The sequence below is a fragment of the Notamacropus eugenii genome, chromosome 5 (genome assembly GCF_028372415.1).
Source record: "Notamacropus eugenii isolate mMacEug1 chromosome 5, mMacEug1.pri_v2, whole genome shotgun sequence".
Classification (NCBI taxonomy): Eukaryota; Metazoa; Chordata; class Mammalia; order Diprotodontia; family Macropodidae; genus Notamacropus; species Notamacropus eugenii.
The window spans coordinates 60400475-60417438 of record NC_092876.1 but is presented as its reverse complement, the minus strand read 5'-3'; the positions used below and the strand labels follow the sequence as shown (position 1 = coordinate 60417438).

The 16964-nt window shown below is 46.0% G+C and overlaps 1 long non-coding RNA gene across 1 annotated transcript in view; it reads left to right on the top strand.

Moving 5' to 3' along the window:
* Positions 1-86: 86 nt before the first annotated feature.
* The window catches only part of LOC140504336 (uncharacterized), a 38415-nt gene continuing 21537 nt past the window's right edge, over positions 87-16964 (top strand). Inside the window, exons 1-2 of the long non-coding RNA XR_011967060.1 lie at positions 87-275; positions 11088-11209. This is a non-coding gene — a long non-coding RNA (uncharacterized lncRNA). The remainder of the gene's footprint in view (positions 276-11087; positions 11210-16964) is intronic.

Genomic DNA, 16964 nt, shown 5'->3' with positions numbered 1-16964 from the left:
TGTTTATTTATTGATGGGCCACTGGAGGAGACTGGGGGAGGGGAGCAAGGCTGTCGTCCTGGCAACGGCGGGGGGAGGCGTGTGTCTGGGCGGCTCCCGTGGACCCGGAGTCTGTGCTGCGGACGTCGGTGGGCGTGGGATTTGTTTACCTATGTGTAAGCCCTCCAGGGGGCAGGAGGATGGGAGTGTTTGCGTGTGTGAGCCGGTGGGCAGCCGTGTGGGCGAGGACCTGCGCCTGGGTGCTAATGATCGCTCACACTTTTATGGGTGCTAAGGTGTGTAAAGTGATTCACAGGCATTCGCACCTTTGTTCCTCACAACACTGCAAGGTAGAGACGCTTTTCATTCCCATTTTACAGAGGAGAAAACTGAGATAGTAAGAGAACTATTAGGCACCTGGTGGTGCAATGGATTAGCATGCTGGACCTGGAGTCTGGAAGACCTGAATTCAAGTCCTGTCTCAGATACTTAGTAGCTGTGTGACCCTAGGCAAGTCACCTAATCGCTGCCTGCCTCAGTTTCCTCATCTGTAAAAAGGGATGGCAATAGTATTTACCTTCCCAGGGTTGCTTAGAGGATGAGATGATGTCTTTAAAGCACTGGATGTGCCAGAGGCAAGGTTCAAAGTTAGGTCTCCAAGTCCAGCACTTTATGTTCAGCATTTTATCCATTATTCCACCTAGTTGCTGTGTGTGTTTGTGTGTGTGTGTGTGTGTGTGTGTGTGTGTGTTTGAGAGAGAGAGAGAGACAGAGATACACAGAGACAGAGAGAGACAGGAGGGAGAATGAGTATGTGACTGTGTGTTTCTTGTGTGTGGTTTGTGTAGTGTGTGTGTGGTGTGGTATGTGTGTGTGTGTGTGAGAGAGGGAGAAACAGAGAGTCAAAGAGAGACGGAGAGGAGAGAATGAGTATGTGACTTTATGTATGTTGTGTGTGGTTTGTGTGGTATAGTTCAGGGTAGGTATGTAGTTAAAGATGTGCCTGTGTATGTGTGTAGTTCAATGTGTACCTGTTTGTAAGGGTTGAGGATGTATCTTGTATTTGGTTGTGTTGTATTGTTGAGGGTATGTGTGTGGTTCAAGGTGTTCCTCTGTGTTTGTTTGTGTGTGTGTATGTATATGGTTCATTATGTCTATATATCAGTAGGTATATTTCTGTACATGAAGGTTGAGGATGTATCTTATTTGTGGTTGTATTGTGTGGTTCAAAGTGTGCCTTTGTGTGTGTGTGTGTGTGTGTGTGTGTGTGTATGAATGTGGCTATATATGTATCAGTGTGTGTATACCTGCATGTGATTATCTGAATGTGTCTAAGTATGTGTGTGTGTGTGTGTGTGTGTGTGTCTGTGAGGGTATCATCTTTCTCTGTGTAACCATGTCCGAATGTGAATTCAAGCATATTCAAGAATATGAGAATCCCTGTGAGTCTGGGTGTGTTTGTGTGCCTGTGATGATGGGTGTGGATTGTGTGTGTGTGAATTGAGGGTTTTTGCCCAATGATTGTGCTCTGGGCAAAACTGGCTGGTATAGGGGGCTGCCTGCGGGTGTAATAGGAGTCTGTGATGGGTCTCAGCATGGAAGCTCACTGTGTTTTTTGTGGCTGGGGGGAGACATGTTTGCAGTCAAACAGTGGTTTGTGGGGAGTTGTGTGGGCAGGCCACTATTTCCAAGCCATTTATCTATTAATTAGTGATATTCATGGTCCTTGCTGTGACAGATCTTTAGCCTCGGGAGGGCCCCAGCCATTGTAATAGGAAAAAATCCCCATTCCTGCTGTCAGAAGCCTTGGATAATTTAGAGCCGCTTACATTATGGCAGGGCTAAGGCCTTCCAGTTCCCTCCCTCGCTTTCCTTTCTCACAGAATCTCAGAGCTAGATGGGACCTCAGAGGCCATGAGTCTAAATCTTGCTTGAAGAGAAAATGCCCGCTAGAACATCCAGGTGATTCAAATGCCTTGGGACTGCTTTCTTTATTCTCCTTCTATCCTTAGCATCAAGCATAGTGTTGTGCACATAGTAGGTATTTAATACATGTTTGTCGATGGATTGATTGATGGTGTTTGAGCTGAGGTTTGAAGGGAACTAGGGATCCCAGAAGGGAAGAGAGGGAACATTCCAAGCATGGAGGGAAGGAGGGGTGAGGGGGCCAGCTTGAACAAAAGGCCAAAGATGGCAGGTTTAGTTAAAAAGGGTGTGTGTGTGTGTGTGTATGTGTGTGTGTGTGTGTGTGTGTGTGTGTGTGTGTGTGTGTGCTTGCGTGACAGAGTGAGAGAGACAGAAAGAGACAGAGGAGGGAGGGAGGGAGAGAGAGAGACAGAGAAACAAAGAGAGAAGGAGAGAGGGAGGGAGGGGGAGAGAGAGACAGAGACAGAGACACACACAGAGACAGAGAGAGACAGAGAGACCAAGAGACAGAGAGAGACACACACATGCGCGCACGTGCACGCACACACAGACAGACAGTAGGATCATGTGAATTAAAAACAAGCTGAAAGGTAGTCATTTGGCCTCAACTCTGTTTAATGCCCTCCCCTCTCCCCGCAGGGCACAAGCTCTATATCTCCACAAGGCAGTCGGTTTCACTTCAGGGCAGTTCTAATGGTTAGGAAGTCCTTCCTTTATTATCAAATTCAAAATTCCATTTCTCCTGTCTCCTGACTCAATGTTCCCAGTTCTTTCAGCCAGTCTATATATGGCATGTTCTCCATGCTTTTCCCATCTTGGCCCTTCAGACTCCTCTGGATGGGCTAAAAGGGCATGCAAATGTCCTTCCTGAATAAGGTATTCAGAACTGAGTGCAGCACCCCAAAAGTAGTTGGACTAGGGCACATACTCTTTTTTCTCTGACTGGATATGATGCCTGTCTTCCCATAGCAAGGGTCTTCCTGGCATCACACTGTTGACTCATTTTGCCCCTGCTCCTTACAACACCTGGGCATTTTCCCATAGGAACCACGACTCATCATCTCAATCTCCTTTGGTTTGCCCTCTCTTTTCCTGTAAGACTTGGATTTCAGTGCTGCCAATCAGTCAGTATTCCCAGAACTGCAGGATCTTTGGGTTAGAAGGACCAGCAGAGGTGACTAATCCAACTCATAACTCTGGAAAAAGCTAGGCTGTGCTAGCTAGGGTGTTGGGCTTGGAGGGAGGAAGACCTGAGTTCAAATTCAGCCTCAGATACTTATTAGCTGGGGGACCCTAGTAAAGTCATTTAACCTATGCTTGCCTCAGTTTCCTCATCTGTAAAACAGGGATAATAATAGCACCTACCTCCCAGGGTTGTTGTAAGAACCAAATGAGATATTTGTAAAAGTACCTAGCACACAGTAGGTGCTTATTCCCTTTCCCTCTAAGTGTCTGTTTTGTTTTTTCCTTTACAAAATATCCAGCATATGATCATCAGCTTTCGCTTGTAAATTCTCAGTGAAGGAGTCTCCACTCTCAAAGACAAGTTCATTCTACATTGGGGTAGTTCTAACTGTTACAAAATTAATCTTGACACCACGCCTACATCTGCTTTTTCACATGTCTTCTTCCTCCCTCCCCTTCCCCAACTCCAGCTGTTCCCAGTTCTGTTCTCTGGGATCAAGCAGATTGAGCCTGATCTGTGTGTGCACACGGTGGCCCCTCAAATGCTTGAAGACGATTGCCATATTCCATGGAATCTTTTCTTTTCTAGGCTAACTAAACCTAGTTCTTTCAAATGATATTCACACGGCACAGATATGAGACCCACATTTGGAGATTAGGTTTCTGGGGAGCAGAGGAGGGCTATAGGAAGCAGGGAGCAAGGCAGATGAGATTGGGTTGTTAAATGGGAAAGAAGGTTCTGTCTGCCGGGGGAGGGTCGTCAGGGTTTGTGGGTCTTCTCTGTTCTCCAGTCCTAGTCTGTTACCATCTTATAGTCAAGAGTGAGAACCGGCCCTGCCTTTTGCCCATCAGAAGGGCCACCATTTTGGTAATCTTTTGTCTCTAGCGTTCTGCTTTCATCAGAAGCTCCTGGCCTTGGTGCTCGTCTTCAGAGCAGACATTTAGACCCACGTAATGTTAGAAAGGAAATAGTTCTTAGGATACAGAATGTCAGGGCTGGGAGGGATTTTAAAACACAGAATGTCAGAGCTGGGAGGGCCCTTAGAACCCAGGATGTTAGAGCTGGGAGGGGCCTTAGAACACAGGATGTCAGAGCTGGGAGGGCCCTTAGAACACAGGATGTCAGAGCTGGGAGGGCTCTTAGAACACAGGTTGTCAGAGCTGGAAGGAACTCTGTTAGAACATAGATTTAGCTGGAAGGAACCTGAGAGCATAGAATTTTAGAACTGAAAGAGACCCTGCAGATCATTTAGTTTACCTCTTCATTTGCCTCAAGAGGGAAAAAGGAGATTTGTGGGTACATTCTTATCAGTTGCCTTCAGGTGACCCCATCCTTCCTCTCTATCCAGGAGGCTGAACTTCAGGGGCTTCAGAAGGAAAGGTGGCACAGACAGTCACTGTTCTTAGGGCTGGTCCCATCTCCATCATGGAACCTAGTGGCTATATCTGCCAGATCCTGAGCAGTGGTCTGTATGGTGTAGCTACCCCCTAAGAGTTCTGCCCATCCTAATGTCCTGTGCCAGTACCTAGTGGTCACGAATACCCTTTAGTCCTCAGATGTAATGGAGATGATGTATGTGGGGGAGGCCAGAGTTTGGGGGGAAGTGCTGCAGGGGATGGAGCCTGAGCCATCCCTGGGGTGTGCCTCGGTGGGCACCCTGGCTGCTGGACAGTGGCAGTTCCAGGTATCCAAGGCTCATTTACCTAGACTCAGGCCCTAAAACTCTTCTCTTCTACTAATTGACACCTCCTCCTCCCCACCCCCAAAGCAAAGGGGGGAATGTTTTGCAGGCCTCCTTTCCATCATTTCTTTCCATTTCAAGACAGCTTGATGTTCATTTTATCCTAATTTTACCTGGGGTGAAGGCGTGAGGAGGAGAGGGAAAGCCGGTGGTTTTTGGCAGGCACATCCTGGGGGTGGAGTGGGGAGATGGGGGAGGGGGTGGGATGAGGGGGTTGTCTAGAGGAAGAGGCAAGATGGCTGTGGGGAGAGGCTGAGTATGGGGTGGGGGAGAAGAGAATCAGAGGCAGCCTTCCCTCTCCCTTCCCCCTGCCAAGTGCCTGGAGCCTCTTTTTCTGGCTTTCTTCTGCCTCCTTTTCCTCTGCCCACCACCTTCCTCTCTCCCTTCCTCCTCGGCTTCCTCTTTCCCCTTTCTGTCTTTCTCCCCACTCCCTTCCACATTTCCCTTTCTTCCCTCTCCTCTTTTCTTTTTCCATTCACCCTCCTCTTTCCTTCTCCTTTTCTGATTTTCTCTGTTTTCTTTTTCCCTGCCTTCATTTCTTTCTCTGTCCTATCTTTCCCTTCACTTCTTTTCTTTCTTCTTTTTCTCTTTCCTCCTCCCCTTCCACACTTCCCCTCTCCTCATCCCTTTATTTCCACTTTCTTCTTCCTCCCTTTACATCCTTTTCCTCTCCTCTTTCTCTTCCATCCCTTCCCTCATTTTTTCCACTTTCCTTTCTTCCTACTTCTCCTTTTCCTTCTACTTGATCCCCTCCCATACAACACTCTGCCTTATTCTCCTTTCCCTCCCCTTCCTTCCTTTATATTCTCTCCTCTGTCTTCCCCCTTCTTTTTCTCTTCCTCCCCCTTTATTTCCTCTTCCTCCTCCTCTTCCTCTTTCCTCCCCCCTTTCCTCTTATTTTCTCCTCTCTCTGCCATTTCTTCTCCTTTCTCTTCCCTTCTTTTCTGTCCCTTCTTTCTCCCCCTCTTTCCTTCCCTTCTCCTTCACTTTACACTCTCCCTCCCCTGTCCCCCCATCCCTCCCTCTTGGCTCTTTATTCTTCAGCCACTAGAGGCCGCCGAGACTCTGTGATCCCAGGGGGATTTATTTGCTGAGAGAGAACAGGGCTGTGGGCTCAGGGACTATGGGAGGGCAGCTGGGGACCATCGGAAATTCCTGTCAGCCTTTGGCTTTGTGTCCCTGGCAGTCCTGGAGCTTTGCAGCTTCCTCAGAAGAGCTCTGAGGGAGAGGAGCCAAGACCCAAGAGTTGGCTTGGCCGACTTGGGACCGGGCGACCCTGGGTCTGGGGTATCCCCAGAGAGGTTCGGAGGACCTGAGGCTGGCCCAAGACCTTCCTGTTGGCTGTGGCTTTTTCCTTCCCAATCCTGAACTTCAATCTCTACCCTGGCCCTAATTAACCCCATCTCAGTAACTCCCTAGGAAGGGATAATCTGATCATAAGAAGTCCCATTTCCATATTGCTCCAGATTTAGCAAACATTGGGTTTTTCCTCACCTGGGCAGCCATTTTCCTGTGCCTGCTTGGGTCCTAGGCTGTCTGGATTGTTACCTGCTTAGATTATTTGAGTTTCCTTTTCTTTCCCCATTTAGCAAAGCTTCCCCCTCCATGTACCCTGACCCCTTTCCTTTTCCTGGCTTTTGTTAGTGAAGGGCAGGAATAGGCCTAGGACTTCCATTGGCAGCTGGCCGGTGCAGAAGAGAGCATTTACCTGTGACCATCATATCTTCTTGCTCCCCACCTGGCCCTGTCGGTGGGCCCCCCGGTCAGAGAGAGGCTTCCTCCTCTCAATAATTCCATACAGTTCAACAAGCATTGATTAGAAGTGTCTGTTATGTGTCCCTGACACTGCTCAAGGCAGGACTGAAAATGATAAGACAAAAACCAAACAGACCCTGCCCTCAAGGACCTTACATTCTACTAGATAGAAGCAACATGTACACAGACATACAATGAGAGAGAGAGAGAGAGAGAGAGGGAGGGAGGGAGGGAGGGAGGGAGAGGGAGGGAGGAAGGGAGGGAGGGAGGGAGGGAGGGGGAGAGGGAGAAAGAGAGAGAGAGAGAGAGAGAGAGAGAGAGAGAGAGAGAGAGAGAGAGAGAGAGAGAGAGAGAGAGAGAGAGAGAAGGACAGACAGATATAGAGGAATGGCAGGCATGGGGCAGAGCACTGACAACTTTAACCCCTCTTGACACCAGTCTCATTTTCTAAGATCATCTGAGCATAACTCTAGAACCAAGGTCACACAACTACTAGTGTAATTGGGATCTTGTGGGTGGCCAGACTCCCTGAGATGGCATCCCTTCTAATGGGGAGGCTAAGAACTGCTTCTGGGAGGATCTCAGTGAGAACTGAGGATGTGTTGGTAGCCTGTGTTTGCCTACCATGTGGTTGGGAGGAGCCCATTCCATAGGCATCTGAGGCTGGATTGTCTATGTGATGGAGTCTGGTGCATGCCCAGACCTCTTGAGACCGAGGAGCATCTTCCTACCAGAAGATGACAGAACTGAGGCTTGAACTCAGGCCCTACCATTCTCTTTCTCCAGTATCTCTTCTGGGCTGGAAGAGATAATGAGTCCCCTAAAGGCAGAGACCCTGTCTTATCTAAACTTTGCATAGTCCCTACTACCTAGCACAGTACTCTGTATGCAACAAGTGCCTAATAAAAATTGTTTAATTTAATTGAGATGCTAAGATCCAGACTGTGCTTTTTAAGTTTACAGTCTAGTTATGGAGATGCAGCTAACCAGCCAGGAAACCAGTGGCCACACGGAATTGCTCAAATGTGTTTTTCTTATGTTTATTTATTTTCTTATTTTATTTCTTACATTTTATTCCTTATTTTATATTGTTTATTTCTTATTTATCCTGGACCTAAGATTATTAAGGGAATTCCCTATGTGGATATTCCCTTTGTCAGTGCGGATCAGCAGTTTGTTTGTAATTTACACTGTTAGATAGTTGCCCTGTGTCACATAGCTAGTATGGGTCAAGGGTAGAGGTTTGGGAGGGGGCGGGAGGCAAAGGTGATGACATAGAGTTTGGAGATCCATTGGCACATGGAAATCCATCCTCTGATTGGGCATCCTGACCCACATTGTTTCACAGACTTATTGGGGACTTGTGGTCAACTAAGAGCCCCAGGACCTTTCTATGTGAACTGCTGCCAAGCCATATCTCCTGCGTCCTGGACCTATGCTATATGCTTGATTTTTAAAACAGACAAACAAACAAATGAATGAATAAATGAGTGAATGAATAACTAGACAGGTAGATAGATAAATAAAATAAATCAACCAGTCAATGGCTTTATTAAGCATCTATTGGCTAGGATAGCTAGGTGGTGCCATAGAGCACAGAGTGTAAGACTTGAAGTCAGGAATTCTTCTCCTGAGTTCAGATTTGGCCTCAGATATTTACTAGCTGTGTGACCCTAGGCAAGTCATTTAACCCTGTTTGCCTCAGTTTCTTCATCTGTAAAATGAAGGAAATGACAAACCTCTCCAGTTTCTTTGCCAAGAAGACCTCCAGTAGGGTCACCAAGCTTTGGACCTGGCTGGAAAAAATTGAAAATTGGCTCTGGGGTCCAATTCAACATTTATTCCAACTTCAACCACTTACAGCTGTGTGAACAATCACATTACTTTATTGGACATCAGTTTCTTCATTGGGAAAATGAGAGAGGTTGTTCTAGGTGACCTCTAAGGTTCCTTCGAGACCTAAGTCTGTGGCCCTACAAACCTAAGCTCTGACACTCACTGCCTGTTTGACCTCAGATAAATCACTTCCCCTCCCTCTGGTCCATTTCCTCATCTTCAACATGAAGGACTGGACTAGACTAGGGCTTCCTCATCTCTTTTGCATCACAGACCCCTTAGGCAGTTTCAGGAAGCCTGTAGACCCCTTTTCAAAAAAAATGTTTTGCAAAAAACGTGATAATTAAAAGAAATGTTAAATGTATAGTTAGAGTTTAGTGAAAATAGTGTAATATCTATATAATAGTAACATAATTTTTCCCATTTGAATCTCCCCCCCTCCCCAAATCTGTCCATGGAAATCTTAGGCGGGATTGTCAATGGAGTCCAAGTTAAGACTCTCTGGATTAGCAGGTCTTTGAGGTCCTCCCCAGTTCTGTATCTCTGATCATTTAATCAATAGATTTTCCTGATCACTTACTCTATGCCAGGCACAGTGCTACCTTAAATGCAAGATTTTACCATCAGATTTTTATCACTTGAGTTGGCTCTTTGCAGTTTGCAGATACTCCTAATCTCTTTGGCACTGAGGCAAGGGGTGGGGCAGGAAAAGATGAAAGGGACGCTTTCTTTGCCTTCTAGGGCCTTAGATTCTGGCTCTTTATTTTTCCAAAATACCTCCCTTAGGATCATAGGCTTTGGAGCTGGAAGGGAAATTTAGAGACCATTTACTCGGAAGATTTATTTTTTGCAGATGAAGAGCCAGAGGAGAGATAAGACATGAAGCTATGTGCCCGAGGACACCCAGCTCAAGTGGCAGACCCCAGATTCAAAGTCAGATCTGCGGGACCCCAAATCCCTGCTCTTCCTGCTGCATACACTGGCCCCATCTCCACCCTCAGCATTCCTTCTCTGGAATGATTCATAGCCCATCATCCCCTGTTCTTTTTTGTCTCCTTTTAAGTTCTGGGTGGCCTGAGGCAGCCCCAGTGGCTGCTCTCTTTGGATTGAAAGAGATAGATGAACTATGGGCAAGCTCAGCCTTGGGAATAACTCTCCCCCATCCCCTGACACACACAGGCACACGCAGACACACACATACACACACACATACACACATACACACACAGATCCAGAGTGTTGGTAGCAGTGTCTGCGGGAGCAGACAATGTCTGTTTACACACAAATAGCTTAGTAATCCAAATGATCTGAAAAGACGTGAACAGAGAGAAATCAGGTGATGCTCCCAAGAGAATGCAGGAGAAAACAGCATGCAATTTGCTGTATTGATATATAAATAGTTTCCTCTGATTGGGAAGAGATTAAAGAGAGCCAAGTGGTGCAGGAGGGGAGTGAGTCACAGGTGGGGAAAGATGGAGAGTCTCTCCACCACCTCATCCCCCCCTCCAGGATGGGAATCCGGGAATGAGGACTGTGTGTTCATCTATCTGGATCCTTTCCTCCGAGGTTTGGGAAGAAAGAACAAGAACTCTGTCTTTTGGGGAGAAGCAGGGCTCATGTTTGAATTTAGAAGGGCGTGATGCTTGGAAAAGGGAGCTAAATGATTCATTCATTTATTCAATAAGCATTTATAAAGTGCCTACTATGGGCAAGGCATTATGCCAGGGGCCTGGGACTTGAAGACAAAATGAAAAAGAGTCCCTCAAGGAGTTTACATCCTGCTGGACCCTTCAAAGATACTTTTCCTCCATCTTCCTTCACCTTTCCTTCTATATGTGGGATTTCATGGTTCCATGAACCCCCTTGACTCAGACATAACAAGATTATAGGATTTTAGGAACATATCCACCTTATCTCTTATCCCTTGTTTTATATTTGTTGAAACCAAGGCCCAGGTAAGTTAAATAAATCAACCAGTATTATGGATTGAGTGACTCCAAATCTGTGACTTCCTGGTCTTGGGCAGGGCATATCTTTTCTCTAGGCTTCAGTTTTCTTATCTGTAAAATGAAGAGATGAGACTTGGCATTGAGGGTTCCTTCCAATATTTTGTGTTGTAATAGTCAGAGTTGTAAGGTCCCTCCCGGCTCTGATTTGTTAGAAGGCCTTCCATGTTCTGACATTCTATGCTCTCTAGCCTCTCCCAGCTCTGGCACTCTGTGCTATGATATCCATATTAGCACCAATGTTCTATGTCGCCTCCATCCCTGAATTCTATTTTGTAAGATCCCTCCCAGTTCCAACCTGTGCTGTTTTAAGGGCCCTCCCACACTCATGCTCTAGGTTCTAAGGGTTCTACAAGCTTTTGACATTTTAGGAGCAGGGTTTTATCCCTAAGGAGACATCCAGTACCACTTATAAACTCTACTCAGGGCTTGAAAGAAACAGCTAGCTGGTTGAGGATGGACGATCAAGAGACTGGGAAGACACATGTTCCTTATTTGTCCAGCTCAGCCCCAGTCTTGGAAATGAAATGCCTTTTTTATCATCTGTTTTTCTTTTTTTCTTTATAATTCTGTTCATGTGCCAAGAGGCCTTTGGACATGGGAATGTGTGTTTAATAAATTGAATAAGGCCTTCTGTTTGTCTAACATCTCTCCTCAGAGCTCTAAGAGCAGGTGGAGACATTACCTCATTCTTTTTCCCTACCTGTGTGGAGCCAAGAGTTGTGATGAAGGGAAGGGAGAAGAGAGGGAAGGAAGACTCCATCCCCTCATCTGACCAAGGTAAGAAAGGAAAGTATGGATTCTCATGGTAGGTAAGCAGTGCAGTGGAAGAAAGCAGACATCATTCATTCATTGAATCAGTCAACAAACCTTTTGGAGGACCTACTATGTGCCCTACATTGTGCCATGTACCATAGGAGAAAGCTAGAGGAGTAAGATATGGACCACGCGGTCAATGAACTGATAATTAAGTCATGGTCATAAATAGTTTTAATATAAAAGGAGATAATATTTGTAAAGCATTTAGCACAGAGCCTGACACGTAGTAGGCAATTAATAATTACTTATTTCCTTCCCTCCCTCCCATGTAAGATCCAGTGGCCTGGTAAGAGGCACACAGTACTATGGGAGGTCAAAGTGGGGTGTTACTTTTGGTTGAGGGGATGGGAAAAGAGGGATTAAGGAAAAATTCATAAAAGTCAGCATTTTTTTTTGGTCCTTGAAAAAACAAAGGAATTTGGATAGGTGGAGATGGTAGAGGATGATGTTGGAAAGGCATTACAAGTAGAGGGAAAAAAATGAGGCCTGCTGGTTCCCCACCCCCTAGAGTCACTGATGTTCTGTCCTCTATCTGATTACTTTGTACTCTAATTATATTTCTACATTACTAGAATATAATCTCCTTGAAGGTAGGATCTGTTTAATTTCTTCTTTTTTATCCTCAGTGCTCAGCCACAGGGGTGGGCAATCCCCCTGATTTGTTCTATGAGGTTTGTATCCAGTCAAAGGGCCACACTTGAGGACCTAGAGGGACACAGGTGACCTTGAGGCCCCAGGTGGTCCACCCCTGGCCTAGTGCCTGGCACTAAGTAGGAGCTTAATAAATGGTTGTTGAATAGACTAGTATCTATAATGAATTGCATTAAATTGAATTGAATTGAGAGAGCAAAAGGGCAGAGGTAGGAAAAGAACCTTAGCATCACAATCACAAAATCAGAAATAGATAGTGGAACATGGGATGTTAGAACATAGAATTAGAACATAGGAAGGTCCATAACAAGGTTTTCTTCTGGAAGAGAACCTAGAACAAAGAATGTCAGAGCTGGGAGGACCTTTAGAACACAGGATGTCAGAGCTGGGAGGCTCTTTAGAACACGGAATGTGAGAACTGGGAAAGGATCTTAGAACACAGAATGTCAGAACTAGGAAAGATCTTAGAACAGAGAACAGCAGAGTCTTTACAATCTCTATATATTGACTTCTCAATGTTAGGGTCCTTTCGATACATTTCAATTCACAGAATCACAGCTTTGGAGTCAGAAGGGCTCTTAGAAGTCATCTTGTCCCAAGGGCCAGAGAGGTTAGAGGATTCACCCAAGATTTCATGGACAATAAACTGATAAGCCAAGGAGGGTTTGAAGCTTGGGTTCCCTGACTCCCAATCCTGTGTTCCTTTGACTCCCCCATGGCACAGATGTGATCCAGTCCTTGTTCTCATGGAGCTTATGGGATGATAACAGAGACACAATAGAACCCAAGCAGCAAAGAGAGAAAGCATTTAAGAGGTACAAACTACGGAGCAGCCAGGGGTCTGCCACTGTCTCCTGCATCTTCCCATTCTTGGCTCCTCTTTTTCTCAATATATCCACACATTCTTAGCTCCTCTAGCACAATGGGGTCATCGAGGCTGAAGGGAGCCACGGGGGAGAGGAGCGATAGAATTCAGAACTTGAATCCTCCTTCTGTCTCCAGTAGGACAGAATGTCTTTTGAAACTGGGGGGCACATCCCATTCTCTGGTGCAAGCTGCCCATCATTTCTCCCCCTTGAACTTGTTTCATCTCATGTGACCTGTCTGTGCACATGGGTACCAGGAGGCAGTTGCCATGGTGACAGTAACCATGAAGTAGATCAGCTCCTGGGATTTGCTCTGAGCCCATTTCATTTGAGCCGATAGAGAGCTGAAGTTTTTGTCCAAGTGCCTGATGGAAAGGGATTCTGGCCAACATTGTCCTTGTGTCCTCCCAGGCTCCTCCCCTTACCCCTCCCCTCTCCCTTCTACCACCTTGAATAACCCCATTTCTGCCCATAGGACTGGCTGCCAGGCTCTTCCTCCAGCAAATGAATATTCATAAGGAGGGAAAACATAGTCCAATTTTCTAAGCTTCCTTCTGCCTCACTCCATTTAAATGGAACCAAATCATCCCTTTAGTTCCCATTCCGTCAATCAACAAGCCTTAAGTGCCTACTGTGTGGCAAGCTCTGTGCCAAGTCCTTAACATAAGAAAGTGACGGGTTCATAAGATCATAGACTCAGATCTAGAAGAGACTATAAAGGTCACGTAGTGCAAGTGCCTTCATTTTTCAAATGAGGAAACTGAGGCTGTGAGAGGAGAATCAATTTACCCAAGGTCGTACAGCTCTTAACAGAAGTGGGATTTAGACTTAGCTGCTCTGACCTTTTCCACTTTAGAAAAGCAATATCTTCTTCCTTTTTTTTTTGTTTAGGCATTTTTATTTTTATTTTAAATTTTTGTTCATTTTGAACTTGAATACAAAAAGATCAAAAAAAGAACATTTCTGTGTACACGGCACAACATAAAAGAGGATTCAACATAAAACCATGAGTTTTCATGTCACACTGTTTAATAGAAAAGGATTATTTTCTAAAGCAGGTTTCTGCTCTCAAGTGGTTTAGGGGACCAAGGAGGAGTGAACTCTGCTTTCTTCCTCGGACTTTGGGCTCCCAATGAGTTTTGTTCCATGATGTTGGAGTTCGTTTTCCTTACTCTTATCACAGAGTTCTCCTTCACCATATCTTCTTCTGCTCCCACCTTGGAAATATTTGTGTTTCTTGAGTTCCTCCCTCCCTTTATCTGGGAAAAAAAAAGCTAATGTACTAGGTAGTGGAAACTACAGGGGGATGTAATCAGGGACTGTGGTCTCAGATTCCTGCTCTACTTCCGACTGCCTGTACAACGTTCAGCAGTCATGGTCAGCCTTTTGGGCCTGCCTCAGTTTGCTCACCTGTAAAATGAAGGGCTGTATGATGACTGCTGAGGTCCAAGGTAATTGCCCTGCATAGGAATTCTCAGTGGCTCACTATTGCCTTTCAGGATAAAATGCAACCTCCTTGGCTTGATATTTGACGTCTCTTTACAGTCTGGTTCAGGCTACCTTTCCAGGCTTCATGCAAATCACTCTTATTCAAACATTCTACATGCTAGCCAGACTAGCCTACTTGCCATTACCCCAAGAGAGCAAGCATTTATTAAGCACGTACTTTGTGCGAGGCTGGTACTAAAGGGACAGCCAGGGGCCAAAGTGGATAGAGTGCTGGGCTTAGAATCAGGAAGATTCATCTTCCAGAATTCATTTACTGGCTGTGTGACTTGGGCAAGTCACTTAACCCTGTTTACCTCAGTTTCCTCCTCTGTAAAATGAACCAGAGAAGGAAATGTCCAACTACTCCCACATCTTTGCCAAGAAAACACAAAATGGGGTCAGTTATGTTGTACATAACTGAAAAATGCCTTAATAACAGCATGGTACTAAGCGCTTTCCAGATATCTCATTTGATCTTACTTGATTCTCACAACAATTTTGAGAAATAGGTGCTATCATCTCCATTTTTCTGCTGAGGAAACTGAGGCACACAGAGGTAAAATAACTTGCCCAGGGTCACACAATTAGTGGGTTGTCTGAGACTGGATTTGAACGCAGGCCTTCCTAACTCCAGTCCCAGTGTGACTTTCCCACCCATCCTGACACTCTACCTCCCCGCCGTTTGCATAGGCTGTCCCCCATGTGGAGAGTGCACCTCTTCTTGAACTCAGGCTCATTAAAAACCTGGCTTTCTTCAAGGCTCAGATAATGTGCCAATTTCTCCTCTAGGAAACCATTCCTGAACCCCTTCCTGCTTAGCGCTCCCTCCCCCTCCTTAAATGATCCTTTCTGTCCTGATTGCAGTAGCTTCCTAATTGGTCTTCCTGACTTCAGTCTCTCCCCCCTCCCACCCCTCCTCCACACAGCTGCCGAAGTGATTTATCCCAAAGCACAGGCTGACTGTGTCACTCCCTTACTCAATAAACCAGAGCAGCTTTTCATCACCTCTGGGATTCAATCCCAGTTTCTCTCTTCTGCATGAGACTTTCCCTGATCTCCCCAGTGGCTAAGTCTCCCCCCCATACCTTTCATTTATGTCCTTATTTTGTGTTTATCTGGCATGCGTTTAGATCTGTACATTTTATCTCCTCCTACAGAATGAAAGCTTCTGGAAGGCAGGGATTATGTTTTTGTCTTTGCTGCTCAGTACCTAGTAAAGCACCTGGCATGACAGGTTTGATCAATGCTTGTGGGATGGATTGGTCCCTTCTAGGATCTTAGAACACAGAAGGTCAGGGCTGGGAGGGGTCTTTATGGATCATCTCTTTTCAACCCTTTCATTTTATAGCTTGAGGTACTGGGACCTGGGGGTGAGGAAATGAGTTTGCCTAGACATACAGGTAGCAGGTGGCACCATTGAGACTCGAACCCAGGACTCCTAATTCCCACTCCAATATATTTTCACCAACCATTTTCCTCTGATTTACCCTTTCTTTCCCAGGAAAAACCAAAGGTGGCATAAAGACAAGCATGAGTTTCTTTCCCCTGGAATTTAGTTTGAGAATGGTGTGCCGAGGACAGCCCTATACCCAAGACCGGTGAACTGGGTTTGTTTTCTTGACGGAGATGGCAAGAGTCAGAAAAGCCATTGCTGGACTGAGTCTCCCTCCTCCTTCCTTCACCCTCCTCCCTCCTTCAGCAGCCCAACTCCTGCTCCTGAGGCTTCTTCTCAAAGGCAATTTCTCTTCCTTGATCCGGGCCCCAAAGTTCTCCAGGGGGTGTGGGGGGGGAGGGGAGGGGGGATGGGAGTGGAGCTTAATCACTTTCTTTTCCTGCCGATTGATCTTTTCTGAGCTGGAGCTGGGGTTTAATTACTTAATCCTTGCTCACAGAGAGAAACTCAGCTAGTCCCACGCAACACCAAATGTACAAGCAAGTGCACAGCAGGAATCAGGCTTACATGGCAAGACACAGACCAACATGCACATATGTGGACCTATATGGGCATTCACCCACGGGTGCGTGCGTAGCCCTACACCCCAAGTGTGCTGATGGGCACACTCCAGGTAGTGTTCATGGGCTGGCGCACATGTGTGTGCCTATACATGAGTGTGCACTCGGGGACAGGTATGTAAACATCTCATCCATACAACTATTCATACATGCATATTCAGAAGCACGTACATGTCTCATCATGCACAAGCACACCAATGCAGAGTATAGGTTGCACACACATAGGATCAAATACGTACATGCAAATACACACAAGTACACACATGCACACTAAGGCATTGGGGCCAGGACACATGAAAATTCTCTTGCCTGCAAGAAAGCTCCCATGAATGCCCTTCCCTCTAAAGCGTCCTATTTTTGAAAATCACATTTCACAAGACCAACAAACACCCCCAAAGACTTCTGCCTATCCATCTGCCATTGAAGGAAATTCCCAGAGCCAGAGAGGGTGGACTGTGCCAAAGCCAATGTCCAGGCTGCCCTCTGGTCCTACCCACTTTGGCCTCCTCCACAGTCTCCCTGACCCTGAAGTTGCTGAAGACAGCTGACAGAGCATAGTAAGGGATGAGAGAGACTTCAAAAACTATTCTATTAGAACCTAGAATGCCAGAGGTGGTAGGGCCCCTAGAACACAAAATGTCTGAGCTGAAAAAAATATCTTAACATTAAATAATATTGAATGCAAAGTCAATCAGTCA